Genomic DNA, 8,150 nt, shown 5'->3' with positions numbered 1-8,150 from the left:
AGAATATTAAATGTAATAAATTTATAAAATAACATTCTAAAATATGACTTTAAATTTATAGTACACATAATACACTTACCCTGAAAGAATACTGATTTATTTTAAATATTTTAGTGCCATTAAAATTGCATAATACTTGGTGATGTAGCCATTTAAGGATTTGGTTTTCTGTTCATTTATCTTTATTTTAAAACGGTGTTTCAGTTTATGAGTTGAAAGGCAGTCACAACTCAAAGATATTTCACAAAGTTTCAAAGATTTAATTAGAAACAGCCTATTATGTTTGAGTTTCTTAAATCATGCATATTTAATCCCAGTCAAAAACTGCAGGTATAACTTCTCTTTTATTTTCATATTATAATGTAATTTTACTCTCTCTCTCCCCCTTTTCTTTTCTTCAAACTTTCCCATATATCCCTTCTTCGTTGCTTTCAATCTTATGGTCTCTTTTTTTCCATTAATTGTTGCATCTGAAGTAGGTGTGTGTGTGTGTGTGTGTGTGTGTGTGTGTGATTTTTCTGAATGCAGAAGTACAACTTTACAACTTTATCGGTCTGTATAAGTGTTTCTTATGTTTCAGGGGTGACTGCTTGGTATTCGAAGCCAATTGGCGTGATATTTACTTGAGCAGAATATTTCTCCAATTCTCTGCATTCCTTAGTTTCTCATAGCTCTTTTTCTTTCCATAAATTTTTCCCATTCTGGCTCATGTTTTAGGGATTCATATTGGTATGGCTTTACAGTTGTAGCTTCTGGCATTTTAAGTAAAACTATAGTTAGTGAATTTTCTACTTCTTTGAACATTTTCATTATACTTGGCAATTTGCACTTCTACAAAGAAGTTGTTATATTTTGAGGTTCCTTATTTAGATAGATTTTGAAATATGCTTGAAATAAAGGTTCCAATGATGTTTTGTTCATGTGACAGTTTACATTATAATTGTTAGCATATATTCATCATTCAAAGGGATGGGTTTCATGTTGTTATATTATTACACAGATATTCTCTTTTTTAATTTTTTAAACATTTCTCTTTTACATTTATTAATGTATTTTATGTTTGTGAGTGTTCTATTGACTTTATTCCAGAAGAGATCAGATTCCATTATAGGTGGTTGGGAGCCACCATGTTGTTTCTGGGAATTAAACTCAGGACATCTGGAAGAGCAGCCTGTGCTCTTAACTTTTGAGCTAACACTCCAGCACCATGTAATACCTTTTGACAATGGAAAAGCTGTCTATGGTGGCACACATTTCTGATCCCAGCATTCAGGGAGTTAAAGGCAGGCAGATATGTGAATTCAAGATCAGCCTAGTCTACATAGCAAATTACAGAATAGCCAGGCCCACATTGATGTGATTGGAGCGGAGGGCTATGTTCCTGGCACCCGGCCGCCCACACAGCTAGCTTTACCTGAAATAATTACACGGAAATTGTATTCTTTTAAACACTGCCTGGCCCAGTTCTTCCAGCCTCTTAACCCATTTCTAATAATCTATGTAGCACCACGAGGTGTGTTTACCAGGAAAGATCCTAACCTGTTTCTGTCTGGAGAGGGAGAACCATGGTCACTCCCTGACTCAGCTTCTTTCTCCCAGCATTCTGTTCTGTTAACTCAACCCACCTATGTTCTAACCAATCAAATGGGCCAAGGGCGTTTCTTTATTGCTAAACCAATGAAATCGACAGATTGATATGTGACACTCCCACATCACTTACGAAAAGCAGGAAGTGATGTGGGAGTGTCATATATCAATCTGTTGATTTCATTTGTTAAGCAATAAAGAAACTGCTTGGCCCTGATAGGTTAAAACATAGGTGGGAGGAGTAAACAGAACTGATTTCTTGGAGGAAGAGTAAGTGAGCTCAGAGACTCTATGCTTCCTCTCTCGATGGGACAGACACCATGAAACAAGCTGCCAGGTCATACATGCTGAATCTTTCCCAGTAAGAATGATGCTACACAGATTACTAGAGATGGGTTGATCAGGATATAAGAATTAGCCTGTGAGTGCTAGAGATAATGGGCCAAGCAGTGTTTAAATGAATACAGTTTGAGTGTTATTTCGGGGCATAAGCAAGCCAGGTGGCCGGGGTGCTGGGGACGCAACCCTCCGCTCCAATTACAACACCACATAGTGAGATCCCATCTTTAATAAAACAAAAAGACAAACAAAAGGTGAAGTGGCACATGGCTGTATCCTTGCATAAGACAGACAGAGGCAGAAAGACCAGAAGTTCATGGCCATGGGTCATGAAGATGGCTCAGGTGTTAAAAGCACTTGTCTTGTAAGCCTAGCAACCTGAGTTCCATCACAGAATCCATGTAGCGTGGAAAAAAAACCCTCCCAAAACTTGTGCACCAACAGCACACCAATGCCTGAGCTTGCTTGTGTACGCAACGGCAATCATAAACCAAGCCCTTCCAAAAAGTTCCTCAGCCAAACCAATCAAACAGAACACCACTGTTTTCTCTATTGAAGTGAATTTTGTATTTTCAGGTTCTGGTCCCCTCAAGTGGGGTCAGTTTGGTAAACTAATGAACAAACTAAGCTTGGGCTGGACCCGGGGAAAGAAGGCCAGTCTGGCTTGAATCCTCCTGCTTTATTAAAGAAAGTACAGGCACCAGCCCCACCCAAACCAGTGAGCTAGCAGCCATGGAGGTAGAGTCCAAAAGGCTGAAACAGGAATCCTGGGAGCCAGGAGGACAGGAGAAAAGAGAGGCTGAAGATGGAGAACCTGCCCCAGCTTATCTGATCTAGGCCACAGAGCTCATCACTCAAGCGCTGCAGAAAGGGATGGCCGGTGCCTATGGCGCTGCGCTCAAGACTAACAAGATAGGGTGCCCATCCTTTTCCAGGGTGTCTCAGTGAGTATGGCAGTAAGGAAGACGGGGACAGAAGGGAAGATAGCTCGGTGTGTAAAGTGCTTGTCGTGTCAGCATGAGGGACTGAATTAGAGTGCCCAGAACCCACACAGAGGTATGCTGCAGCATGCTCAGGGACCAAGTGTTCCTATGGCAATGTCGGGCAGAGACAGAAACAGGACTGGTGAGCCAGGCATGTGTAGCAGAGAACAGTCATGATGGAAGGGGGATACTACATCTGAGGTTGACCACTGACCTCCACACTGACCTCACACATCTACAATGTATTTTAAGGAAACAAAGAACGCCCAGGAGCCTTCTTTTCTCACAGAGACCTTGGACAGAATTTTCTTTCTCTTTTTTTTTTCTTATAAAAGAAAACATTTAATTGGGCTAGTATGTTTTAGAGGTTTAGTTCATTATCACAGCAGGAAGCATGGTGGCATGCAGGCAGACATGGTGCTGGATAGGTTGCTGAGCGTTCTACATACGTATCAGCAGGCACTGGGGAGAGAGAGTGACACTGGCCCTGGCTTGAACATCTGAAACCTCAAAGCCCAGCCCCAGTAATAAATATACTTATTCCAAGCGTCATTAACAGTGCCCCTTCCTGTGAGCCTATGGGAGTCATTTTTATTCAAGTCATCACATTTGCAAAAGAGTCAACAGTCACATGAAATCTGAACTAATAACTTGATGGTTCTTTATAGAAAAACCCCCACTCTGGATTCAAACCATATGTATGAGGAAAATGCTATGCTTCTTTTTTTTTTTTTTTTCTTTTTTAAATTTATTTATTTATTTATTAAGGATTTCTGCCTCGTCCCCACAACCGCTTCCCATTTCCCTCCCCCTCCCCCCGATCAAGTCCCCCTCCCTCATCTGCTCGAAGAGCAATCAGGGTTCCCTGACCTGTGGGAAGCCCAAGGACTGCCCACCTCTATCCAGGTCTCGTAAGGTGAGCATTCAAACTGCCTAGGCTCCCACAAAGCCAGTACGTGCAGTAGGATCAAAAACCCACTGCAATTGTTCTTGAATTCTCAGTATTCCTCATTGTCCGCTATGTTCAGCTAGTCCGGATTTATCCCATGCTTTTTCAGACCTAGGCCAGCTGGCCTTGGTGAGATCCCAATAGAACATCCCCATTGTCTTAGTGTGTGGGTGCACCCCTTGTGGTCCTGAGTTCCTTGCTCGTGCTCCGTCTCCTTCTGCTCCTGATTTGGACCTTGAGATTTCTGTCTGGTGCTCCCGTGTGGGTCTCTGTCTCTGTCTCCTTTCATCGCCTGATGAAGGTTAATATTCCTGAGGATGCCTATGTGTTTGTCTTTGGATTCGCCTTATTTAGCTTCTCTAGGAACATGAATTATAAGCTCAATGTCCTTTATTTATTGCTAGAAACCAAATATGAGTGAGTACATCCCATGTTCCTCTTTTTGGGTCTGGCTTACCTCACTCAGGATAGTGTTTTCTATTTCCATCCATTTGTATGCAAAATTCAAGAAGTCCTTGTTTTTTACTGCTGAGTAATATTCTAATATGTATATATTCCATACTTTCTTCATCCATTCTTCCGTTGAAGGGCATCTAGGTTGTTTCCAGGTTCTGGCTATTACAAACAATGCTGCCATGAACATAGTTGAGCATATACTTTTGTTGTATGATAGGGCCTCTCTTGGGTATATTCCCAAGAGTGGTATTGCTGGATCCAGGGGTAGGTTGATCCCGAATTTCCTGAGAAACCGAAACACTGCTTTCCAGAGTGGTTGCACAAGTTTGCATTCCCACCAGCAATGGGTGATTGTACCCCTTTCTCCACAACCTCTCCAGCAAAGGCTATCATTGGTGTTTTTTATTTTAGCCATTCTGACAGGTGTAAGGTGGTATCTTAAAGTTGTCTTGATTTGCATTTCCCTGATCGCTAAGGAAGTTGAGCATGACCTTAAGTATCTTTTGGCCATTTGAACTTCTTCTGTTGAGAATTCTCTGTTCAGCTCAGTGCCCCATTTTATAATTGGGTTGATTAGCCTTTTACGGTCTAGTTTCTTGAGGTCTTTATATATTTTGGAGATCAAACCTTTGTCAGTTGCAGGGTTGGTGAAGATCTTCTCCCAGTCAGTGGGTTGTCTTTTTGTCTTAGTGACAGTGTCCTTTGCTTTACAGAAGCTTCTCAGCCTCAGGAAGTCCCATTTATTCAATGATGCCCTTAGTGTCTGTGCTGCTGGGGTTATACATAGGAAGTGGTCTCCTGTGCCCATTTGCTGTAGAGTACTTCCCACTTTCTCCTCTATCAGGTTCAGTGTGTTCGGACTGATATTGAGTTCTTTAATCCATTTGGATTTGAGTTTTGTGCATGGTGATAGATATGGATCTATTTTCATTCGTCCACAGATTGACATCCAGTTTTGCCAGCACCATTTGTTGAAGATGCTCTCTTTTTTCCATTGTATACTTTTAGCTCCTTTATCGAAGATCAGGTGTTCATAGGTTTGTGGGTTAATGTCAGGGTCTTCTATTCGATTCCATTGGTCGACTTCTCTGTTTTTATGCCAATACCAAGCTGCTTTCAATACTGTAGCTCTGTAGTAGAGTTTGAAGTCAGGGATGGTAATGCCTCCAGACAATCCTTTATTGTATAAGATTGTTTTGGCTATCCTGGGTTTTTTGTTTTTCCATATAAAGTTAATTATTGTCTTCTCCAGATCTGTGAAGAATTTTGATGGGATTTTGATGGGGATTGCATTGAATCTATAGATTGCTTTTGGTAGAATTGCCATTTTTACTATGTTGATCCTCCCAATCCAAGAGCAAGGGAGGTCTTTCCATTTTCTGGTGTCTTCTTCAATTTCTTTCTTCAAAGACTTATAGTTCTTGTCAAGTAGATCTTTCACTTCCTTGGTCAGGGTTACCCCAAGGTATTTTATGCTATTTGTGGCTATCGTGAAAGGTGATGCTTCTCTGATTTCCCTCTCTGCTTCCTTATCCTTAGTGTATAGGAATGCAACTGATTTTTTGGAGTTGATCTTGTATCCTGCCACATTACTAAAGCTGTTTATCAGCTGTAGGAGTTCTTTGGTAGAATTTTTGGGGTCGCTTATGTACACTATCATATCATCTGCAAATAATGAAAGCTTAACTTCTTCCTTTCCAATACGAATCCCCTTGATCTCCTTATGTTGTCTTATTGCTATTGCTAGAATTTCAAGCACTATATTGAAGAGGTATGGAGAGAGTGGACATCCTTGTCGTGTTCCTGATTTTAGTGGGATGGCTTTGAGTTTTTCTCCGTTTAATTTAATGTTAGCTGTTGGCTTGCTGTAAATAGCTTTTATTATATTTAGGTAGGACCCTTGTATCCCTATTCTCTCCAAGACCTTTATCATAAAGGGGTGTTGAATTTTGTCGAATGCTTTTTCAGCATCTAGTGAAATGATCATATGGTTTTTTTCTTTCAGTTTATTTATATGGTGGATTACATTGATAGATTTGCGTATGTTGAACCAGCCCTGCATCTCTGGGATGAAGCCTACTTGATCATAATGGATAATTTTTCTTATGTGTTCTTGGATTCGGTTTGCCAGTATTTTATTGAAGATTTTTGCATCGATGTTCATGAGTGAGATCGGTCTGTAATTCTCTTTCTTGGTTGGGTCTTTTTGTGGTTTTGGTATCAGGGTAACTGTAGCTTCATAAAAGGAATTTGGCAATGACTCTTCTGATTCTATATTGTGAAATACCTTAAGGAGTATAGGTATTAATTCTTCTTGGAAGTTCTGGTAGAATTCTGCATTGAAACCATCTGGTCCTGGGCTTTTTTTCGAAGGGAGATTTTTGATAACCATTTCTAATTCTTCGCGAGAAACCGGTCTATTTAGATCATTCACCTGGTCTTGGTTTAGCTTTGGTATATGATACTTATTTAAAAAAATGTCCATTTCTTTTGTATTTTCCAGTTTTGTGGCATACAGGCTTTTGTAGTAAGATCTAATGATTCTCTGAATTTCCTCTGTGTCTGTGGTTATGTCCCCCTTTTCATTTCTGATCTTATTTATTTGCGTGTTCTCTCTCTGTCGTTTAATTAGTTTGGATAGGGGTTTGTCGATCTTGTTGATTTTCTCCAAGAACCAGCTTTTTGTTTCATTGATTCTTTGGACTGTTTTCTGTGTTTCTATTTTGTTGATTTCAGCCCTCAGTTTTATTATTTCCAGTCTTCTACTTCTCCTGGGCGCGTCTGCTTCTTTTTTTTCTAGAGCTTTCAGGTGTGTTTTTAAGTCCCCAATGTATGCATTCTCCGTTTTCTTTAAGTGGGCACTTAGTGCTATGAACTTTCCTCTTAGCACTGCTTTCATTGTGTCCCATAGGTTTGAGTATGTTGTCCCTTTATTTTCATTAAATTCAAGGAAGACTTTAATTTCTTTCTTGATTTCTTCCTTGACCCAGGTGTGGTTCAGTAGTTGACTGTTCAGTTTCCATGAGTTTGTCGGTTTTTTGGGGGCAGCGTGGTTGTTGCCTTCTAACTTTAATCCGTGATGATCTGATAAGACACAGGTGGACACTGATATTTTTTTGTATCTGTGGAGGTTTCCTTTGTTTCCGAGTATGTGGTCAATTTTTGAGAAGGTTCCATGAGCTGCAGAGAAGAAGGTATATTCTTTCCTATTTGGGTGGAATGTTCTATAGATGTCTGTTAAGTCCATTTGCTTCATTACCTCCAATAATTCTCTTAATTCTCTATTAGGTTTCTGTCTGATTGACCTGTCCCTTGGAGAGAGAGGTGTGTTGAAGTCTCCTACTACTAGTGTGTGTGGTTTGATGTCTGCCTTGAGTTCTAGTAATATTTCTTTTACATAAGTAGGTGCTTTTATATTGGGGGCGTATATATTCAGGATTGAGACGTCCTCCTGATGAATTGTTCCTGTTATGAGTATAAAGTGACCGTCTCGGTCTCTTCTGATTGATTTTAGTTTGAAGTCATTTTTGTTAGAAATTAGTATGGCCACACCTGCTTTTTTCTTAGGACCATTTGCTTGAAAGACCTTTTCCCAACCCTTTACTCTGAGTAGGTGCCTGTCTTTGTGGTTGAGATGTGTTTCTTGCAAACAGCAGAATGTTGGATCCTGTTTTCGTATCCAATCTTTTAGCCTGTGCCTTTTTATAGGTGAATTGAGCCCATTAATATTAAGTGATATTAATGACCAGTGGTTGTTTACTCCGGTTATTCTTATTGCTTTTGGTAGTAGAGATTGTGTGTCTCCCTTCTTTGAGATGTGCTCGTGAAGGGTCATT

This window comes from Microtus oregoni, unplaced genomic scaffold (assembly GCF_018167655.1).
Source record: "Microtus oregoni isolate MIOR12 unplaced genomic scaffold, Mior012 000073F_ref0000255, whole genome shotgun sequence".
NCBI lineage: Eukaryota > Metazoa > Chordata > Mammalia > Rodentia > Cricetidae > Microtus > Microtus oregoni.
The sequence above is the reverse complement of the archived record's forward strand: the minus strand, read 5'-3'. Positions refer to the sequence as shown.